The sequence below is a fragment of the Balaenoptera borealis genome (assembly GCF_965194805.1).
Source record: "Balaenoptera borealis genome assembly, chromosome: 13".
In the NCBI taxonomy this organism is placed as follows: Eukaryota; Metazoa; Chordata; class Mammalia; order Artiodactyla; family Balaenopteridae; genus Balaenoptera; species Balaenoptera borealis.
Window position 1 is genome coordinate 72,944,324 of NC_138870.1, and position 22,979 is coordinate 72,967,302.

The 22,979-nt window shown below is 34.2% G+C and overlaps 1 protein-coding gene across 9 annotated transcripts in view; it reads right to left on the minus strand.

The window, feature by feature from the left end:
- The window catches only part of MGAT4C (MGAT4 family member C), a 605,093-nt gene that overhangs the window by 205,882 nt on the left and 376,232 nt on the right, over window positions 1-22,979 (minus strand). For 3 of the 9 annotated variants that reach the window (XM_082351816.1, XM_082351818.1, XM_082351822.1), the window contains exon 1: window positions 8,066-14,405. The exons of 5 other annotated variants lie outside the window; for them this stretch is intronic. The gene's annotated coding sequence lies outside the window, so the exon portion shown is untranslated. Of the gene's footprint in view, window positions 1-7,831; window positions 14,406-22,979 lie in introns of those variants that run through there. One more of the 9 variants, XM_082351821.1, reaches the window with a different exon arrangement.

Below are 22,979 nucleotides of genomic sequence, written 5' to 3' on the forward strand. Positions count from 1 at the left end.
AGGATGCTCAACATCACTAATCATTAGAGAAATGCAAATCAAAAGTACAATGAGGTAACACCTCACACCGGTCAGAATGGCCATCATCAAAAAATCTACAGACTATAAATGCTGGAGAGGGTGTGGATAAAAGGGAACTCTCTTGCACTGTTGGTGGGAATGTAAATTGATACAGCCACTATGGAGAAAAGTATGGGGGTTTCTTAAAAAACTAAAAATAGAACTACCCTATGACCCAGCAATCCCACTTCTGGGCATATGCCCTGAGAAAACCATAATTCAAAAAGAATCATGTACCCCAATGTTCATTGCAGCTCTATTTACAATAGCCAGGACATGGAAGCAACCTAAGTGTCCGTCGACAGATGAATGGATAAAGAAGATATGGCACATATATACAATGGAATATTAGCCATAAAATGTAACAAAATTGAGTTATTTGTAGTGAGGTGGATGGACCTAGTGTCTGTCGTACAGAGTGAAGTAAGTCAGAAAGAGAAAAACAAATACTGTATGCTAACACATATATATGGCATCTAAAAAAATATGGTTCTGCAGAACCTAGGGGCGGGATAGGAATAAAGACACAGACATAGAGAATGGACTTGAGGACACGGGGAAGGGGAAGGGCAAGCTGAGACGAAGTGAGAGAGTAGCACTGACATATATACAATACCAAATGTAAAACAGATAGCTAGTGGGAAGCAGCCGCATAGCACAGGGAGATCAGCTCGGTGCTTTGTGTCCACCTAGAGGGGTTGTTAGGGAGGGTGGGAGGGAGATGCAAGAGGGAGGAGATATGGGGATATATGTATACGTATAGCTGATTCACATTGTTATACAGCAGAAACTAACACACCATTGTAAAGCAATTATACTCCAATACAGTTGTTTAAAAAAAAACTAAAAAGAGTAACTCGGACTGTTTCCCAAACTCTGATACTCTCCTCAATGTTGTTATGTGTGACCCTCCTCAGTAGTCTTGAGTAATTAGTCAACCTACTGGATATCACTCATACTTTAAAATAAATTAATAGAATGGGGACTCTAATAACGCTCTTTGAAACTTAATGAAGTAGATACTCCTAGCCTTTCTTTTCCTTTGATGGGTCAGACTGCTTTAAATAATTCCAAGGTAATCTTGCTTCCAGTATCTTTTAGAAAACATTCCACATTTACTCAAAACCACAGTGATCTATCTCATCACAGACTTTCTACAGTATTTAAATTTAGAAAAACTCAATTTAACCTTCTGGCCAAAGCTTATACTTATGCAGTTATGACCAGGTTGCTCCTACTGGGTTTTTACAACCAGTATTTGTTCTGATAATTAGTTGCTAATTAGCTTCTCCTCCTCCCTGCCTCCAGTCATTCCAAACACTGGTCCTTAGCTGAACACACTGTGCTTTCTCCTCCCATTCTGTTGTTGTCCTTACTAGAGCCTCTTCTGTCTGAAATAGCCTTTGATGATCTCCGCCTGTTAAATTCTTTACTCATTTTTTAAAAGTCAGCTAAATGATAGCTTCTTTTGGAAAACGTTTCTGAATTTTCCAGGCAGAATGAGTCACTTCTTGTCTATGTTCCCTCAGCACTTCATGCATGCCTCTAATGTAACTTATCACAATATATTATAATTATTTATATTCAACTGTGTGTTGACTTCTAGACCATGAGTCCTTTGAGAGCAGTGGTAGTGGTTTGTTCATTGTTGGCATGTCATAGGTGCTCAATAATTGTGTGCCTATGCTTTAAAGAATTTGTGAAAGGGCTTCCCTGGTGGCGCAGTGGTAGAGAATCTGCCTGCCAATGCAGGGGACACGGGTTCGAGCCCTGGTCTGGGAAGATCCCACGTGCCGCGGAGCAACCGGGCCCGTGAGCCACAGCTGCTGAGCCTGCGCGTCTGGAGCCCGTGCTCCGCAACAAGAGAGGCCGCGACACTGAAAGGACCACGCACCGCAGTGAAGAGTGGCCCCCACTTGCCACAACTAGAGAAAGCCCTCGCGCAGAAACGAAGACCCAACACAGCTAAAAATAAATAAATAAATAAAAAATTAAAAAAAAATAAAAAAGAATTTGTGAAATAAATCAGAGCACTTAGAAGTAAAGAAAAAATAATACCTTAGTAAAATGACTGGATTATTCAATGTTTTACACATATATTAACACCTTGATTCTACAAGACTGTAAACTGTGGTGAAATTAATATTTTTATCCTTTTCTGTTTATACCTCTCAATGTAAGTTTAGGCACGTGGTAGACATACCACTAAAACAAAGCAAAACAAACTACATACACACAACACACACACAGATTTTAAAAATCAAAACACACTTATTTTGCCTTTCAGGGTGTGTTAGGGATTCAGAACAGCATGATATAGAAAAGGACTTTAGCCTAATTGTATCATCACTTCATCACTCATGTGAGAGAACAAGCTGTTGTGAAGTAGGAGAGTTCTGACCTCCCTATATATCAGAATAAATAAAACCTTTTATAACTACAGGTTTCAAACTCCAAACAACTCACAACAAATAATGGAATAACAAGTCAAAGGCAAATAGAGTAAAATAGAGTAAAATTTAAAAGGTAAATGTATAGGATTTTCTGTTTGTGTTATACACATATGTTTATACATATATATGTGTGTATACATACACACACACACACACACACACGATATTCCATATCATGTAATTTTAAAGCTAGAAAAAGCTCTTAAAAGTTATTTAATGCATTTTTATTTAATTCATTTTTATATTAAAAATGTGAAATCTAACACATATCAGAAATCTTATATGTATCATAGTAAGTGATAAAGCTATATCTAAAAAAAAAAAAAAAAAAAAAAGCTATATCTAATACTAAAATCTCCTGAGATTAGTATCAAGTTTTAAAGGGTCATTAGTATGATTAGTTCCCAAAGTTTTTGTGTTTGTGCTATACCAGAATTTTAGTGTTTGTAAAACTGGTTTTTAATGAAACTGCTGAATTAATTAAGACACACACACACACACACACACACACATACAATACTAAGCAAGTCAGTAACAATAAAAATACTAAAAGGAGGCAACACCGATTGAACACATACTATATGCCAGCTACTGTTCCCAGTGTTCATAAGAATTGCTCACAAAATTTTCTTAACAATCCTATGAAGTAGGTACTTTTATTTCCCCCAGTTTTTATATGAAGAAATCAAGGCCTGAAAGGGGCAGAGCAAGACATTGTACTCCGGTAGTCTGGTCCCAGAAACCATACTCTCACCACAGTGCATGCAAAACCAGTAAAGAAGCAAACAAAAACCGTCTTTGAAAGCGTCTGCTATTTGTTGCTCTGCTATTTGCTCACCCATTCAAGGTCTCTCATGCACTTAAAACTGAGAACAGTTGCTGGAACTGAACCTTCCTTCATGCCTCTTGATCAATCACAGCAGATTTTATCATGCTTTACTCCACATTATAAATTTCACCCAGCTCTGACTTGGCAGTACCAATATGTATACTCTGTTTTAGCAAAAATACATTTTTTTCACACTAATTCAAATGCTATGGTACACCTCTGAGGGTTACAGTGTGCCATGGCATAAAGGCAGAGGGTCACTTCTGAATGAAGATGGTGACCAAGACTGTCCTCATACTCAGTTCCTTGCTGCTAAAATCAGTATTACAAAACAAACAATCCTCTGATTTTAGTAGAACCTTACATTTAAAATACCCACTTTGATATCAGTTTATATTGTATATATCATAAACATTATCAAAATTAATTCCGGAATATTATTAGGTAAAATTAGCTAAATTCAAGGCCTAGTGTCTTGTAAAACTTTTTGGCAAAACATCCATGGCTTAGTATCTCTTGAATTTAGTTAATTCATACTCATAATTCTTACATTCTAATTTTACTCCCTCATTCTGCACATTTCAAATGCACATTAGCAAAAGGACTAAGTTCAGGGATATAATTTTATTATTATCCAATACTAACAAGAGTAAAATATTTTGTGCTAAATCAAGTTTGTGCAGGCAACTTTGAGTTGTTTTACAATTTATGTGTATGTCACTAGATAGACTCTTCAGTGGCTAATTAAATGATACCATCTAAAAATGGTTTATCTTTAACTGATAGGTTTTATGTACAGATTGATTTTCTCTGAGGAGGTTAGATTTCAGGCTTCTTTTTTTCTTTTAAATCACTGGGCATCTGTAAAAAATTCAAAGGGTAGTAAAACTTACTTTCAGTTCAACTGTCCTAGGAACTAGTATTAATATATGCTAAACTACTGAAAAATGGGTGTTAAATTTCCGATTCTCTCTACTTTGCTTTATTGAAACATAGACTACTATCATTTGGAAGATATTGTTAACTTTTATTTTAATTAAAAGAAAAACAAAATTCATCCATTTCTCACTTTTCTATTTATACTATCTAAACTCTATCTAAAGCCAAACAACTGTAAACTCAATGCATTATGACCATCAGGAACTGTATTATAGAGGATAAATATAAAGCTAGATTGCTTGAATGTACTCTACAATACAAGATAACATGGTCCAAAAATGCTTTTTTTGGAATCCATTGTAATTTAAGCATTTTATTTTTGTAAAGTTGCATTGATCACATTCAGAATAAAATATAAATTATAAAATAACTGATAGACATTTTCACAATATCCAAATGTAAAGTTTTACAAATCTGTTTTATATTAGAACATGCCTGAGAGCTTAAAGATACATAGAAACACAAGAAATGCAAATAAGTCCACCCCTTAACTCATGTTTCCTGTTTCCTAGCAAGTTCTTTGATTTATTCAGCCACACCTTGAAATACACTCTATATTTTTTGTAATTTAAGAGAGGAGAGCTTACCAGATAGAAAAAACATATAACATGCACAAGAGCAAGGATCTTTTATATTGTTCAGTTATAAATAAATCCCAAGCACCTAAAGAGTACATGACACAGAGTAGACAATAAAATAAAACTAGTAGTAGACTAGTTAGATAGCCAGATATATGGAGGGAGGGAGAGAGAGAGGAAGGGAAAGAGGGAGAGAGGGAGAGAGAGAGAGAGAGAGAGAGAGAGAGAGAGAGATAAAGATATTGATTGATCGGGGGCATTAAAAATTGAAAAACCTATTTCTGAGTCTTCTCCACTTATTGATTTACTGACTGGGTTATCTTTGGCAACAAGTTAAAACCTGTTAGTCTCTGTTTTCTTAGCAGCATAATATCAATTACCTTATCACATATCAAATGTTAAGAATGAATGATATTATGTCCATGAAAACAACTGTTAAAATTTTAAAGTACTTTTAAGCATTATGTTTATGCACATAATATATACACCTGAATATCCATGCATTCACATACTAATATAAACCTACACTAAGATGACATTGTGGTTACTATGTTATGGGTTTAACTAAAACGTTGGTCATGCAAATCCAGAATTCATACTGTTAAGGCAAACGTAGAATTCATCACACATCCAAGTACTTCAACGGAGAAAGTTGAAAACTAAATGGAATCATGCATTCAATAATTTAAAGACACCAATGAAGGTGCTTACATAAACTAAGTTCTAGGAGAAGATTAAGACATCTAAGAGGGAAAAAAAGAGTGTTATTTTGGAATAAGTAATAACATAATATGAGAAACAATTTTCAAAAAAAAACAATATGTCACCCTCAGCCTGTGGGAAATGCAAAGAACTTCAGAAGGGATAATAGGAATCTTTTTACCATTGTGTACTTTTTCCATCTCTTATTAAGACCAGTAAAACCTGTCACTTAGTAACATTAACTTTGCACACCAGTTACAAAGAATTGGATAAAATAATATGAAGAAGAAAAATGCAAAAAAAAAAAAGATGATAACTTCGACAAAGGACATACGTATTAGAAAGGAGGCAAGTAACATAGCCATACATGTAGCGTCATGCATCTTTCACCTATGGTGCCCTGCACTAAGAATTCTTCCTATGGACTTTGTGGCATGGAAAATTGCTATGATCCCATTGTTGTCCTCTCTTTAAAAAAATAAAACTAAAAGCAAAAACTTTCTGTCGAGTCTACCATCCAGATATCATATCAGGTATATTCATGTTGTACAAAGTTGTTCAAAGGAAAACAAGGAGATAAACAATTTTAACACTGTTATCACTACCAAAGCAGTGCATTTGTGATTAGAGGCTATAATACTGAGAAAAGCATTTATACACAGCAGAAAATACAATTTTAGATGTTTAAAATGTTATTTGACTGAGTAAGAGTTTCTTCGTTGTTGACAGAATGATATAAACAGATTTTTGGAGAATTAATTGTTGGGAAACAAATGGCTTTCCCTTGGTCAAGATTGATCACCTGTGAAAATGACAGAGTCAATACCCTTGGGTTATTCAACTCCACTTTGAAGTATTTAATGGAAAAAAATATCATTTCAAAGCCGTGAATCATTATGCTTTCAAGTTCATATATTAAAACTTTTGCATTCTCACTTTTAGATTTTTGAAATTTACAGAATACACCAACATAAATCTCCCTGTAAAAAATTAACCCCAGATGCTTGTTTGTAAGCTTTTGAGGTTTGGTTGATTATATACTATCTTGGCTGAGACAAGCTCAGTTCTTTGGATTCCATTAATACACATCTGACACTTTCTATAAACTCAGTTTTGTTCAGACCTGAATTGACTGAAGGAGACAAATTGAACAACAGTAGTGTCAAGCACTGCCAAACAGGACTGGGCTGGTAGAAGACAGAGAAGCGTGACATAGCTGAGAAGCCCCTGCTGTCCCTGAGCACAACTTGAGCACCTCCAAGCCCTGATTTCTAATTATGCAAATTACTGGTTCTCACAGGCAGAAATATGCTATGTTAAAACACAGTAAAAATCCATCTGAAAAGCATAAGCATATCACAGCCTGATGGCAAGCCATTATTCAAAAGTTTTATTACCTTAGAAGAGGTGGAGATGCTATTAAAATAAAATATGTTCTATTAAATAATAGCTATTTACACTTTTCTGTGTCTTCATTTCATAAATATCTGCATTCGACTTTGAGATAACGACAGTCTGCTGCTTTTTACTACGAAAATAGACAATATTTGAGGAGTTAAGAGTGTTTTTGAATTCTTCATTTGGTAGCACGTGAACATTCTCAGTCAATTAAAAGCTTTTATTGTATCTGATTTTTCATTAAATTAAATTCCCGTCAGATTTAATCATCTATGTCCACAGTAATTCAACAGCTGTAAACATATTTGTTGTGCTACAATACTGTAAGGATCCTCAGGTGTAAATATCACTACTAGTAAATGATTAAATAATTGAAAGCTTTAATTTCAGGGCTTAAATATTCTGCAGATAACATAAAACAGAATTTTGTTATGCATTCAAAAGCACTTAATACAATAAATGATTTTAACATCTCTCAATTGCAGGAAAAAAAAACACAGTGTTCTTTAAAACTATTTGCCATTATTATTTCCTTAGGTTAAAAATGATAAATATGAATACAAAATACTACAACTTCATTTCAGAAGCTAAAGCCTTTGCTTACTTGGTAAATTCTGTTTTCCCATATAGATACAACTTTGGAAAACTGTCCCAAAGAACTATCATTTAACAATTAGAAACTTTGACTCATTTTAAATTTATAGCAACACTACCTGCTTGACCATTTCTACTTCTACTCTTCGCTACTAATAGTACATGATAAAGAAGTGGAGCAGAGTGTATACGTTATCCATACATATTTAAAAACACATTCAAAATAATGATCTCTAATAGAAGTTACTTTCCTTTTCCTAAAGAAAAGCTGAATTTACCTGTCATTCATTTTCTACCGCAAATTAGTTTCCCAGGTCCACGTTAGCATTCTCTTTTTAAATTCATTTTGCTAAGTCCACACTTCCTTTTAATACTGCTAAACACTGCTCTGATTAAAAGCTTACCAAATAGTAATCCTGTTCAACCCTGACACCAGTTTCTTATACTGTTTCCCCTGTTAGACACATCTACCTTTATTTGGAAAGAGAAGGTAAAACAGAAGAGGCTCTTACCAGAGACAGGGAAAACAATTCGTTCGGCTACATCCAACAGTGCTCTGTGCAGCCTCGCAGCATGAGTGATCCTTGGGCCTCACACAAAAGAGAGATAATTGGCTCTCAATGAAGAGATGTAAACATCCATCATAATGGCACTGGGGCTGAAACTGAATGCTACCTCAGCTCCTCTATGTACTCCGACTGGAAGATGATGTCACAAACATCATCTGGGTGTACTCTCATTGGCTTCTGTTACCTGGAATCATATCTTAACCCTAAACTGTCAGCTGCAAATTGAAATGCTCATCTCTGACTATAATTTTTGCTGAAAAGTGGAGTGAAAGTGATGCTGGGCTACCGGAGGATAGAAAACTGAAAATACTTTCCCTCAAATATGTTAAGACAAACTTACATAATTAATTAATTAGGATCTATGGGAATTTTATTCTCCAGATATGTTTAATACATAGCAGTATTTATAAAAGGTATTCCCCAGAATGGATATTAAAGGAAAAGATTAATATAATCACAACATCTGGAATTTAAAATTTTCTAATCACTTCGCATTGATTTTTCACAACTACCCCATGAGATTAACAAAGTAGAGTTGAGAAAAATTACAGTGTAGACAACTGTACAGTGGAGCTTTTAATCAATTTGGTCACAGCAGCCACATGTATTGTAAAATCTAATAAAAATTAAAAAATGAAAATGCATTTTACTCTCTGAATGTTAAATAGTATCCCCAAAGTTTTGTGTAATAAAGCTTAAAGTATGATATATTAAAAGCATAACATCACTAAAATAATAATGTAAAATTTGGGTTTTTACAAAGAGTAATTTATAAGTCACTGGAACTGTAGACAAGCCCATTTCAGTAAGTGAAGGCTACTTTACAGTAGCCTTTATAGTGCTGTTCTCTTTGAGCACAAATGGGGAATAATTATCTATCCCCTACGCTCTATCCTGACAAAAGCCCCAGACTTCTCCCCAGGCTTAAATTCAGTGGGAGAGGAGGATAATGGGCTAAAGCTGGTTGCAGCAGCTTGCTGCCAGAGGGACAAAACTACAATCACCTTGAAATATATCCAAGCTTTCCCCACCAAAAGGAACTGTCAGCCACATAATTGTGAGATGCAAGAATTACCAGAGCTATTCAATGACCAGCTCCTTCTAAATCCAGCCCAATCATATCCCAGGGCAAGCCCTTTGAAAGCTGTGCAGCTCAACATGCAAATAGTACCCCCACCTGGAGAGAGAGTGAGAGAAATTCTCTGCATCCACCCCCATCTTTAGGGAAAGGAAGGTCACCAACAGTGCCCTTGTGTGCCATTATGCTGGTTCACGTCCTTCTGAATAATGGATTCAGGGCAAAGTTGTTATAATCCCTCCACATTTCCAATGACAGAAAATTATTTTTATTGTATGGTACAATGAGAGTTCTAAAAGATGAAAATATATGAAAAGACATTTTCATAGGCCACACATTCAAAATTCCCCTCCAAGTCCTGACTTTCATGACCATTGGCTTGATTATTTGATTACTCTTAGTATCAAGTTAGTATGTGATACAGGGGTAAGAGTTTTAGATTTGGGTTCAAAAGCCCCAGCCTCCAATCCTTGCTCTATCACCTACTATCTGTAAGAACTTCAGAACATTAATAACTTTCATGTATAGTATGAGAAGGACAATGCTAATTACACCAAAAAACGTTTATATAGGGATTAAATGAGGTAATAGATAAAATATATTATGTAAAATAAAAACTATTACATAAATATAAGATGCAATTAATATTATTGTTGTTATGCAAAAGATCAAATGTGTTCATTTTAAAGGCATTTGGGTAATTTAAAATGAAGAGTCAAGTCAGTGCTTTCAAAATAATTAAGGAAGAAATATGATTATCCTAAACTCTTAAAATTTCAACTAGAAAATAATGTTGCAAATTAACTTGATTTATAACACTGATTCACTCAGTGGTCTCTTTTTGAACTTGTTGCTCCTCCTGGTATTATTCAGAATTTAATCATATTAGTCAAGTTGAAGCATCTAGATTCAAGAAGACGATTTGTCAAACTGTACTTTGGGCCGACGTGAAAGACACTGTTCATTTATTTCTGCCCCAGAACGTGGGAATGTAGATAGAAATGTGTATAAAAAAAAGATTCATTGCCATGCAAAGTGACATAAAATTGAATTACAGATCAGAAAGATGAATTTGGACAATGGGAATGTCAACTGTATTTCTGGTAGACAAATGATAACACTAAGACATTGTAACTGCTAAGAAGATATGTCATGGAGAAAATAATTAGTAATGAAATAAAATATGCTCCTCCATTTTATATTTATATAAAATTTTAATGGTATAAATATTTAATGACAGAGATGAATAACTAGCAAAATTAGATTATATCGTGTTGCATGTAGAAAGCATGCTGATATATACACCATCCAGTTAATTTTTAAGATAAATGTATATTCTGGTGATTTGAGTAAACTCAGGTTATAATGTTTCTTATTTTGTTTTGCACTTGTTTGAGCGCTGCCATGCCACATAGACATAGGACACAATGAAGATTGAGAAATAGAAATACTCCTAGCGCTTTGAAAACACTTTGTATCAAATACCCACATCCTTCACACAATTCATTGATAAGTTAATGCCTTGGAAAAGGGCCTTAGTTTTGTGTTAATAAAATAAGATTTTTAAGAATATAGATTTCTGTACTTACATATTACACAAGATCAAGACTAATTAATGCATCAGTAAAATTTTAAGGGAGTTCACTTATTAAATGTGAAAGCATAAATGTTTGAATTGTGCACAAAATAGAAAAATGAATGGGATATAACTTAATCCCTTGGAGAATGAATAGGAGATAAAGAAAATGTAGCAGAAATATTTTAAAATAATGTTGGCTTACAATAATGAATGAATCTTTACTCCATACATTAAGTCAATTTTAAATTTTAGTGCAATTCATTAGGACAGAATTTATACTTTAATTTCAAATAATTATATCTACTCTCAGGGAAGTTTCAGATAAATATAGAATATGATATATCATATATAGAAATCAGTGAGATTAGTATAGTATCTTACACATAAGAACAGAAAAAGTATATTTCCCTATGGTGGGCAGTAATCATCTGAAATTAATGATGAGTGGAAGTTATGAAGTTTTTAGTAATTCTCTGATAGTGCTTCTTTAGGAAGAGCAGAGGTATTAAAGGTCAGGGCCTTTCAGTGATTTATTTTCAGTATGTCCTTTTAGAAAGTCTAATGATACTTGAACATCAGTCTGCACATACATCTGGGTTAAAGCCAAAGATAAGATAGTGAATATGTAATGTGAACATTGATGATAAGACATAAAAATTCTTACTACTATCATAAAATAGTATTAGTAAAAAATACAACCTGATTACATAATGTAAAAAAAAAAAAATCCTAAACATAAATATGTTAAAACATTAAGGGCCTGCAACAACAACAACAAAAAACCCCACAGAATGGTGTCATTTTTTGAATATACTGTTTATTACATACATGTAGAAAAGTAAAATACACTTTTTTCCAGAATCAAAAAAGATCTCCAATTTCATAAAAAGGGAAAATAACAAACACCACATTTTATATTGAATTTACCAACATTGTTTCATTATTTATTACATTCCTCCCAGTAAAATGGCCTGCTAACACTCGTGAGTTCCAGAGAAAAGACAATTATTTTAACATTAACAACCATGTAAAACCTTAATATAAAGGGGGAAAAAACCCCACAGGAATTAATCTAGGCATTATTTTGAGTAAATTTATATTAGTGAATGCTTTCTGATATGAAGAACATGGAAGCTATAAAAATATTTTTGATAAATCAAGTAGAAGATGTTTTATACTTCAGCCCAAGTATATCTCAATTTTATTACTATACTTACATACTAGTATATATTTCCCAGGAGTTGAAATCATTGCAGTATTTAATTGCCTGACAGTTATTTCTGTTACATCAATTTTGTGGTTAAACTAATTATTTATATTATCAAAACAAATCAGCACTAGAGGCTAATTAAACTGGAGAAACCATCCTCCAATGTTTCCTAACCTACATGTTAATAAGGTTTAAGTTAATGCTAACTTTAGAAGAAATGAACATGTCCTTCAGGTGATAATTTTATAGGCAGGCCTCAGAAATTTAAACAGGTTTTAAATTCTTGTGAATATTATTACTTACTCTGAGCAGTTAGGAATATCAGAGTATAGCATTTTACTATATCTTACAGCATTAATAAAAGGCCCATTGCTGAGTTATCCACAAGATGGCAGCTGAGTTTATGTGGCCACTAACACTCTTAATACACTAGTTCATCTTGTTTTTGTTATTATTATCATTATTTAGAGAAAAATAATATATAAAGTATATAAAAAACTTACATGTGTGAATGCTTATATTAGGTAACTTTTCAGTTTAAGAGGAATAAGTGGTTAAAATTTGTTAAAACCAATTGAAAAGCAGGAATTATTTAAATCATCTTAAAATGTGTCACTTCAAAACACAGCTTTTTGCTAACACAATGTCCAAATGCTTCATCTCAAACATATCTCAGAGGTTAATCTATTTATAAAAAATCATTTTATTTTGTTTCATAGACTTCTATATTGCTTTTAAAAAATGCAAACAATGTTCACAATAACTTTTTGAATCAATGATAACTGTGGTACGGTAAGAGATATATGAGAATTAAATTTTTCCATTTACTAAATTCTAGGCGTAATTAACTCTGATAAGAATATCTATTTATTGACCTTGATTATATTCCCTTTTTATACTTAGTCATCTTCACTGTTATTTTTTTCTTTATGTCTACCTTAAATCTATTGTGTGGCAGCTTTAGTGCGTTATCTTTATTTCTGTTTCCTGAGTAGATAAATTTTTGAAAATACTTAGAATTATTAGGCTATATCACCTTCTCTTCTGAGAATAAATATCCCCAAGATGTTTAACTATGGTTATGTTTCAGTAAATTTTACTCTAGAGAAGAAGAAAATGACTAAATAAAAGTAAAGAAAGGTCTCCCCTCTTGGATGTTAAAGAAATATGAATTCTTAGAAATGAATATAAGAAGCCCATGCTGTTTCAGTGATTCAGAACACTTTTAAAATGCAAACTGAAATCATTAACTTACTATGGAAGATATCTAAAGTGAATATATACTCTAATTTATTTTTCCAGATTTCCTTTGAACATCATGATTAATCTCTGTAAGAGACCTAAAAATCAGTGGGCAAAAGGATTTGTTTTTCACCATGTTCTCTGAATAACTGTATTTTCTCTGTTTTCATACTGCTCCTCAAATAAGGGTACTTCACTTGCTTTCTTATAAATATTTTGCTTTGTTCCTGATATAAAATTTTACAACTTCACTCGTGACTTTTTTCCTTTCATCTCAATTTCCTTGTCTTTGTCTCATGTTACCCAAATTGATCAAATCAAGGCCGTCTACCACTATCTTGACAAATATGGAACAACATTAATCTCATAGGAAATTAGTATTGAATTTAGATCTTGATGAGGAGCATTTGAATACAACCACCTTATATTTGACAAGAGAAGGCAGCTATTTATGTAGAACCCATTGTGCTCAAAACATTGCTCCACACGCATGGATGTTTATATATGAAAGATAATGGGAAACAGATTACTAATCATTGTATAGTATTTTACCATGCCATAACTTTGTGGTAGAGACTCTTCAAGTCATTCAGAGGAATCCACATTACTATAAGGGGGATTAGAATTATTGTAATAGTAGAAGATAGAAAAATATCATCATCAATAATTTGAGTGTTTAGTTTGTACTAGACACTATGGTAAACATTTTTCACTGATCATCTAATTTGTTCTTTTTGTTTTGTTTTGTTTTCTGCAACAGGTCTCCAAGAGAGGTTAATGTAAAGACTTTCAAAAGGGCTCTTAAATATACACTATAAACCAGTACCATGGTTTTTTAAATTTATTTTTTTCACATAATTATTGGAGTATAATTGCTTTACAATGGTGTGTTAGTTCCTGCTGTATAACAAAGTGAATCAGCTATACGTATACATATATCCCCATATCTCCTCCCTCTTGCATCTCCCTCCCACCCTCCCTATTCCAACCCTCTATGTGGACACAAAGCACTGAGCTGATCTCCCTGTGCTATGGGGCTGCTTCCCACTAGCTATCTATTTTACATTTGGTAGTGTATATATGTCCATGCTACTCTCTCACTTCATCCCAGCTTACCCTTCCCCCTCCCCATGTCCTCAAGTCCATTCTCTACGTCTGCGTCTTTATTCTTTTCCTGCCCTGCCCCTAGGTTCATCAGAACCTTTTTTTTTTTTAGATTACATATATATGTGTTAGCATACGGTATTTGTTTTTCTCTTTCTGACTTACTTCATTCTGTATGACAGACTCTAGGTCCATCCACCTTACTACAAACAACTCAATTTTGTTTCTTTTTAGGGTTGAGTAATATCCCATTGTATATACGTGCCACATCTTCTTTATCCATTCATCTGTCGATGGACACTTAGGTTGCTTCCATGTCCTGGCTATGGTAAAAAGAGCTGCAATGAGCATTGTGGTACATGACTCTTTTTGAATTATGGTTTTCTCAGGGTATATGCCCAGTAGTGGGATTGCTGGGTCGTATGGTAGTTCTATTTTTAGTTTTACTTTTCAATCAAAACTGCTTAATTGAATCTCAACTGGGAAATGCCAAAATATAGGGTCCTACTATGAACTGAATATTTGTGCCTCCCCCCCACCCAAATCATATGTTGAAACCTAATGCCCAGTGTGATGGTATTAGGAGGTGGGGCCTTTGGGAGGTGATTAGGTTATGAGGGTAGAGCCTTATGATTGGGATTAGCGCCCTTAAAATAAGGGAGACCCCAGAGAGCTACCTAGTCCTTTCTCCCATGTGAGGTCATCTATGAACCAGGAAGCTTGCTCTCACAAGACACTGAATCTGCTGGTGTCTTCATCTTGGCCTTCCTCGTTTCCAGAACTGTGAAACATACATTTCTGTTGTTTATAAGTTGCCTAGTTTATGGTATTTTGTTATAGCAGCCCAAACAGACTAAGACAGGCCCCAACCAAACTACTTGCATGAGAATCTCTAAGTATGGGGGATGGGAAGCACGGGTGTATGTTCCTCCCTAAATGATTGTCTCTGTCGCCAGGCTTAAAAATTGTTGGCAAAATCTTTGCGTACGTGAGTCAAAGGTTTTAATATATAATATCAGATTTTATTGAAATAAGTAAAAAGTGTTCTAAAAATTTTAAGTGAAATCTGTGAAGGAAACAGGGCATAGTTTATATGTCAAACAATACTTTGGAGAATGAATAAGGAGAAATCCAGATTACTCTGCATCACTAAGGTAAAGTGATGAACATCACCTGTTTGGTAAGTTTGAGGAGGTAATTGTGATGGAGCATGATCAATGGTAGCTGAGGAAGACAAAAGGATAGGAAGTAGGGGAGTGATGGGAAGAGGAGCGGATTCAGCCTTCAGAGACTGCCCAGCAACATTGGAAGCTCGTCCTAAAGTGCCCTGATCTGCCAGGACAACACCTACAGACAGTGCTCTGCTGAGACAAGATTTCTTCTGCATACAATCTGCCACAAGTGATGCCCTCTCTTGACACAAGACAATACTGAGCTTCATCCTAAATGCCCTGTATTGATACTTCCTTTTTCAAAGATCCAGGATGCATACAAGCCCACTGACTCAGAGGATGGTACCTAAATGGTTAGTGGTTGCATGGAAGAATCTCAGTTTCTGTATTTAGGAGGGAATAGACTCTGTGAAAACAAACCCTATGACAGAAAAAATTAACTAATTTTTCTATAGCCCTCTATGATTTCATTGAATTATATTCATAAACCAAGCTTTGTGTCTGAGATATGCATTATTTTAATTATTCATGCTCAAATGTATAGCAGAACTCATATCTTCAGAATTAATCATTGTTTCATCTGTAATAAACCTGGATTATAATACATTTCTAAAGATACAAGTGAGAATAGTATCCTTTGTTATAGTCTCTATAATGAAGTGCATATATTTATCTCTCTGTGTATACAATTAGGTAAATGTAATAAAAAGTTTTAAATAATTGTTTGACAGTTAGTAGGAAGCTACTTGTAGACCCTCTAAAGAATTTTAAGGATTATTTTAAGTGTTTAATTTAGTACTGTGTATACCTATATATATATACATATATATAATATACGATCAGTTTCTTTCACTCTACATTTAAATTTATTACAATATCTACACTTTAAAATCAATTCTCTTATCTTTATTTCATAATGATCTGTAAGCAGCAGTTAGTTTTCAACTATTCATATAAATCTGACTTTATTTCAGGCTTTTTTCAGAGCCATCTTGTCTTCAGCAGTATAGCACTAAAATAACTTCCTTTGAATTTGTTATTTTTTCAAGCTTTGTTAAATAACCTCCTTTGTATTTATGTACAGTTTACTGTTTTTGCTATTAGCTACTATTAGAAAATGTATTCTCCACTACACTTTACCTGAAGTGATTCAGTAACAGTGTACTCACACAACCATGGTCAACACAATAGGAAATGCTGGAGTGTTCTTTGTAGCCAATTTTTTTTAAAGGGGTTAAATTACAGCCATTGTTTCAGGACACTATAGAGAGGCAATGTGAATTAATGACCTTTGAGCAAATCTCGGTTGATCATTGTCCGGGAACTCATCATTCAACTTAATCCATGAACTAACCAAAGGTAAATAAATGATCGCTATAAAGCCTATAGGAACCTTAAGCTTTGTCAAGATAAATGACGCATGGGTGTGACTTAAGTGTCTGTGATATAACTGGCATATTTATCGATCATCTCTATCAGTCCATCTTTGAAATTGTAGACCTGGAAAAAATATTAACTCTTTTCACATTAAATCGGGAAAAAATCACTAAGTGGACAGTGTGAAAATATAGGCAATAACAAGAAATTGTTTTTTTCTGCCAGAGGCTACCTTCTCCTGATACATTTGTTTTTGGCTGTGACTAGTAGAAGATCAAAACTGCCTATATGGTGAATTTTGGCAAAAAACTAGCAAAAAATTCCCTTGGTATCCCAGGCCCCTCTACAATGATTCTTCCGAAATGGAGACAGAGTCATTTTTTCTGCCTTATGTAGTTAATGGAATGAAAGTCCCAGAAGAACACATATTTCTATATTGAAAGGACCTATGGAGGCCCCCCAAAAATGCATGAAAAGGACCCACATCAAAACACACAGTCATGAAATTTAAAATCATTGGGAGTAAACAGATCTTCCAAGTCTGAAGTAAGAAAAAACTAGTCACATAAAAAAATTCAGGAATCAGACCAACACCAGACTTCTCTACAATCAAACTGAGAAAGGAAACAATAGATGCTTGCTAAGTGATTTTCAACATAAATTTATACTCCTCAACATTACCGATTAAGTCTGAGGCAATAAGTCAGGACATCTTCAGATACACAAACTCATAAAAATGTCACCTTCCACACCCTTTCTCAGGAAGCTGCTGCAGGATGTGCTCTATCAGAGCAATGAGTAAAGCAAGAAAGAGACAACTCTGAGCTCAGGAAATAGGTGATCTGAGACTTGAGAGAGGTCATGAGAAATTTCCAGTTGATGATGATGAAAAGTAATCTTAGGATGACAGCTAGATAGCAGGCCTAGACTAATCATGTACAAATTAGAAAAGAAAGACAGCAATCTCCAGGAAGGATATTTTAATAAAAAGTAACTACAATGAAAGAAAACTAAAAGAGTATTTGATTTGTTTTAATATATTGGAAAGAGGTGTATTTTTCTGTGAGACTTTAAGACCGAATTAGAGAAAAGTAAGAGAAAACTAAGGACATCAATGGGAGAAGAGGCACTTAAAAGGCAAGGAAAACTAAAAGTTATTTAAAGGAAGGGAATTTACGCCTCCTCCTCATATTCTACTAATAAATAATACAAATCTTAAGTTTTAAATGTGATATAACTATATTGGAATGGTAGGAAACATCAAAGGCAAAATTACTGCATTCAGGTTTCTAAAAATAACTGAGGGGACTTCTGGTTTCCAGTCCAGCCTGTAAGAACCTTGGAAGTAGCCACTCCATCCTAACAAGTGAAAAACCAAACAAACCGAAAAATCAACATTTCTTCTTAGATCCATCAGAGAAATGAGGTCTTAGGGCCAACTGCTGCTTCCAAAATTGGAGAGACTGCTAGGCAGATACAGAGACTCACAAATTACCAGAGCAGAAATCCACAAATGACACAACCACAGGAATCACTGCCAGGGCAGGAAAACCTGCACTGTAACTGAGGAATTGCCAGAGGCTCAGCATGGATAAGTCTGAGAGACAAAAACTACAGTAGGACTCGTCACTGATGGTGGGAGGATGACATACTTTTGTGACTTTTACTTCCTGGAGTTCTGCCAGGTTCTCACAGTGAATATCACACCAAAAAATTTTTGCTTGTATTTCTGACAAGGGGAAGAGAAAAGGAACCATTCTGAAACAAATCAGAACATTCTGTTCTTCTTAACAAGGTCAGCCTTCTGGAGAAAATAGTTACTCTAGGGCCTAGCCTGCAGTGGTTTTGTCAGAGCCTAACTGATCTGGGGGAAGGGAAATACTCAGCTCCAGCCCCCTCTAGCCATGTCATCCCACTGACAGGGGGTGGGGGTAGGGCAGGACTGAGAAACACATGAGAAGGTCACAGTCAAGAGGCACAGGTTCACTAAAAGACAGAGACTTAATCATAAGATTACAGAATGATCCCCTTGCCCACATACCATACAGTCACATTACTAAAGGATTATTTATAGTAGTTCTTTTTACCCAGTATATTATATCTGGCTTTCAAGAAAATTACAAGGCATACTAAAAGGTAAAAATAAATAAATAAATAAAATACCCCCCCACACATACATTTTGAAGAGAAAGAGCAAGCATCAAAACCATACTCAGATATAGCAGGGATGTTGGAATTATCAGACCAGGAATTTAAAACAACTATGATTAATACACTAAGGGCTCTAAAAGATAAGTAGACAGCATGCAAGAATAGATGCCAATATTAGCAAAGAGCTGGTAATTCTAAGAAAGAACCAAAAAGAAATAAAAAACACTGTAACTGAAATAAGAAATGTTTTTGATGGACTTATTATTAGACTGGATGCGGCTGAGGAAAGAATCTCTGAACTTGAAGCTATTTCAATAGAAACCTTCAAAAGGAAAAAGCAAACAGGAAAAAAGAATGGGGGGAAAAAAAGAAGGCATAGAATATCTAACAACTGTGGGGCAACTACATAAGCATATGCATAATGGGAATGCCAGAAGGAGAAGAAAGAGAGAAAGACAGAAGAAATATCTGAAGCAATAATAACTGAGAATTTCCCCCAAATTAATGTCACATACCAAATCATAGGTCCAGGAAGCTCAGAGAACACCAAGCAAGATGAATGCCCCCCTCCCACCCTCCGCAAGCCAACATCTGGGCATCATTCTCAAACTACAGAAAATCAAAAATAAAGAAAAAGTCCTATAAGAAGTTGGGGGGAAACTTACCTATAAAGGAACAAAGATAAGAATTATATCTGACTTCTCCTCAGAAACCATGCAAGCAAAAAGAGTGTAAAGTGAAATATTTAAAATGCTGAGAGGGAAACAAAACAAAACAAAACAAACAAAACAACAACTTATAATTCTATGCCCTGTGCAATTATCCCTCAAAAGTGAAGGAGAAATAAAGACATGCTCAGACAAACAAAAATTAAGGGAATTTGTTGCCAGTAGATCTTCCTTTCAAGAAATGTTAAAAGTAATTCTTTGGAGAGAAGGAAAATCATATAGGTCAGAAACTCAGATCTACATAAAGAAGGGAAAGCACTGGAGAAGGAACAAGTGAAGGTAAAATAAATACTTTTACTTGTCTTATTCTTAATTGATCTAACAGACAACAGTTCAAAATAATAATGTTTCTGATTATGTATGCTCATATAAATGTGATAGATGCACAGATAGAATATGCATACTTACGTATAAGTGAAATGAATGACAGCAATAATACAAAGGATGGGAGGAAGGTTTTAGTATTATTTCGTTATTATAAAGTACTTACATTATCTATGAAGTGGTATAATGTTATTTGAAAGTGGACTTGGATTAATTGTACATATATATTGTAAACTCAAGAGCAACGACTAAAAAGAATAAAACAGTAACTAATATGCTAAGAAAGGAGAGAAAATTGAACTATAAAATGCTCAGTTAACCACAAAAGACACAAAAAAAGTAGGAGACAAAAATAGAAACAAAGAAAAAGGACAACACAGGCAAAACAGCAACAAATAAAGTACATCAATAATCACTTTAAATGTTAATGGTCAAAATGTACCAATTAAAAGACAGAGATTGTCAGAGTAGATTGCTGTGTGGCTAATTAGGGCCTTTTTAATTGGAATGTAAAACAGGAATGACCATACCCTAATAGCATGACACCTACTAATTAAAAAAAAATTATAAAAGCTAACATTCAGTAATCCACGAAGTGCCAATTTCCTGATGGAAATATCTGACTCACAAATGATTTTTATAGCAGTGTGTGTTTCCACAGGAAATGATAAAGTAGACTTAGGTATGATCTACTTACTTTCCCTGGTTTCACCCAATAACAGAATCAAATTAGAGCAAAGAGTGTAAATCAGAGATTCTTGGGCTCAATTACTGGTTTTATACTTAATAATTATATCATCTTGGAAAGCAGCAAGTTATTTACCTTCTCTGAACAGTATTTTCTAACTTACTCTAAGATGAAGTCATAATTGTAATTTATCTCAAAAGATTTTTAAAGTTATTAAAAGGAGAAATAGGTTTTGTACATTATTTAAGCCATTACTTAGCACTTGCTAATTGCTCAAGGAAAAGATAGTTTCTTTACTCCAAATCACATTATATTTTTATATAATAAATTATCCTTGAAACAGAAAAAAAATTATAGACCTCATATGTATACACAGTTGACCCTCGAACCACTCAGGTGTTGGGGCGCAACCCTTGGCACAAATGAAAATTTGCTTATAGTTTATAATCAGCACTCCATATATGTGATTCCTCTGTATCTTTAGATTCAACTAGCCTCAGATCTAGTCTATAGTATTCATTACTGAAAAAATTCAGTGTGTAAGTGGACCCATGCAGTTCAAACCCATGTTTCTCAAGGGACAACTATACATATTTTTTCTGTTTTAATTAAAGAGGAAAGCTTATTCATTAAACAGCATTTATAAATACTTGTAAATATTCAACATAACCAGGAGGGTCAATGGGGCATGTGGTAATACAATGATAGTTCTCAACGAAACTATCTATAGAAGAAACATCTGAAAACAGTTTGTGAGGGACTTATAAAAACTTGCCTAACACTTTCTTGTGCAGAGTATACACTCATTAAATATTTATTGAACTGATTTGACATTTTAAGAATTAGCAAAATATTGTAGGAGATTATATATAACAGAAAGTGTATCAATTTCCTTTCCATTCATTCAATCAACAAATATTGATAGCCTGACATTGTGTGAATTGCTATGATACAAACATGAATATGATCCATACTCTGGTCTCAAGGAACTCTCAGGCAAGCAAGTGTTTGCAACATTAAATAAAATATAGCAGACTAATTTTCTTATTGCTCAGTGAAGATAAGCATGTTTATCTAGAAGGCTGATATGTCAAATGTTTGTTTTGTACTTGTATTAATAGAAAAAACAAAAAACAAACAAAAACAAATCAGCACGCTATTAGAAGCAATTTCCTGAGAAAAGCAACTTTTAAGATATATAATAATGCTGTGACTGATTAAGAGTAATATTTAGCAACCTGTATCTATAGTACTGTATTGATTTTCAATATGCACAACCAAGACCAAGAAGAATATCAAGACACTCAAACACCTTCTGAATCATTTTCGATTGATCAGATGTAACAGAGTTCATGATTAACTGAGAGGCATACCAAAAGTGTGTTGTACTTTAGTGTTGGATCTGCACTGGAGGGAAGTAAGAATCACAGTGAGTGGGACCTGTAATGTCAGTGTATCAAACCCTTAACTTCCCACTCCTACCACCGCCATGCCTTGTTTAAAACCCTTCAGGCATTCTTGCTATTTTTAAAATAAGAGTAGGGGGACTTTTCCCAGGATGATTTACATTGTCCTGTCTGATCTGGCCCCAATCTCTCTAGCCTCACCTACTACCAGCCTTCTTGACCTCACTCTTGTTATCTTTCTTCTCCATCTCAAATGATAGATTTTAGTCCCATTTCCTGCCATAATAACTTTTGCTACAGGACCTGCTTCTAAACTCAGACATTTTTTTCTGACTAAAATGCTCTTTTCCCATTCTTCTTTTCATATTACTCCTTGTTATCACACTAAATGCCATCTGAACCTTCTATTATAGTCATGTTACACATTTTGGCTTTAGGTCTTTACATATCCTTTGTATTCTGTCTAAATACTCTCTATCCACCCCATACTCCTTTTTTTCTAGATGTCTCTATTCATCCTTATCAGCCATCCCCTATTCAAAGAAGTCTTTCCTGACCTCCTTAATTAAATCAAATCCCTGTTATATGCTCTGATTCCAGGTACCTTTCTTTCATTGCATTTATCATTGCAATAAATATTTTTATTTCTCTGACTTTTTGAATGTGTGAATCTTCCACTGGAATACAAAGTCCTTGAAAAAAGACAGTCCATCTGCTTTTGCTTACTAGGTTAGCTATTCAAGATGATTTTGTAAACTAAACAAATGTCCAGCCATTTCAGTATACTACACAAATATA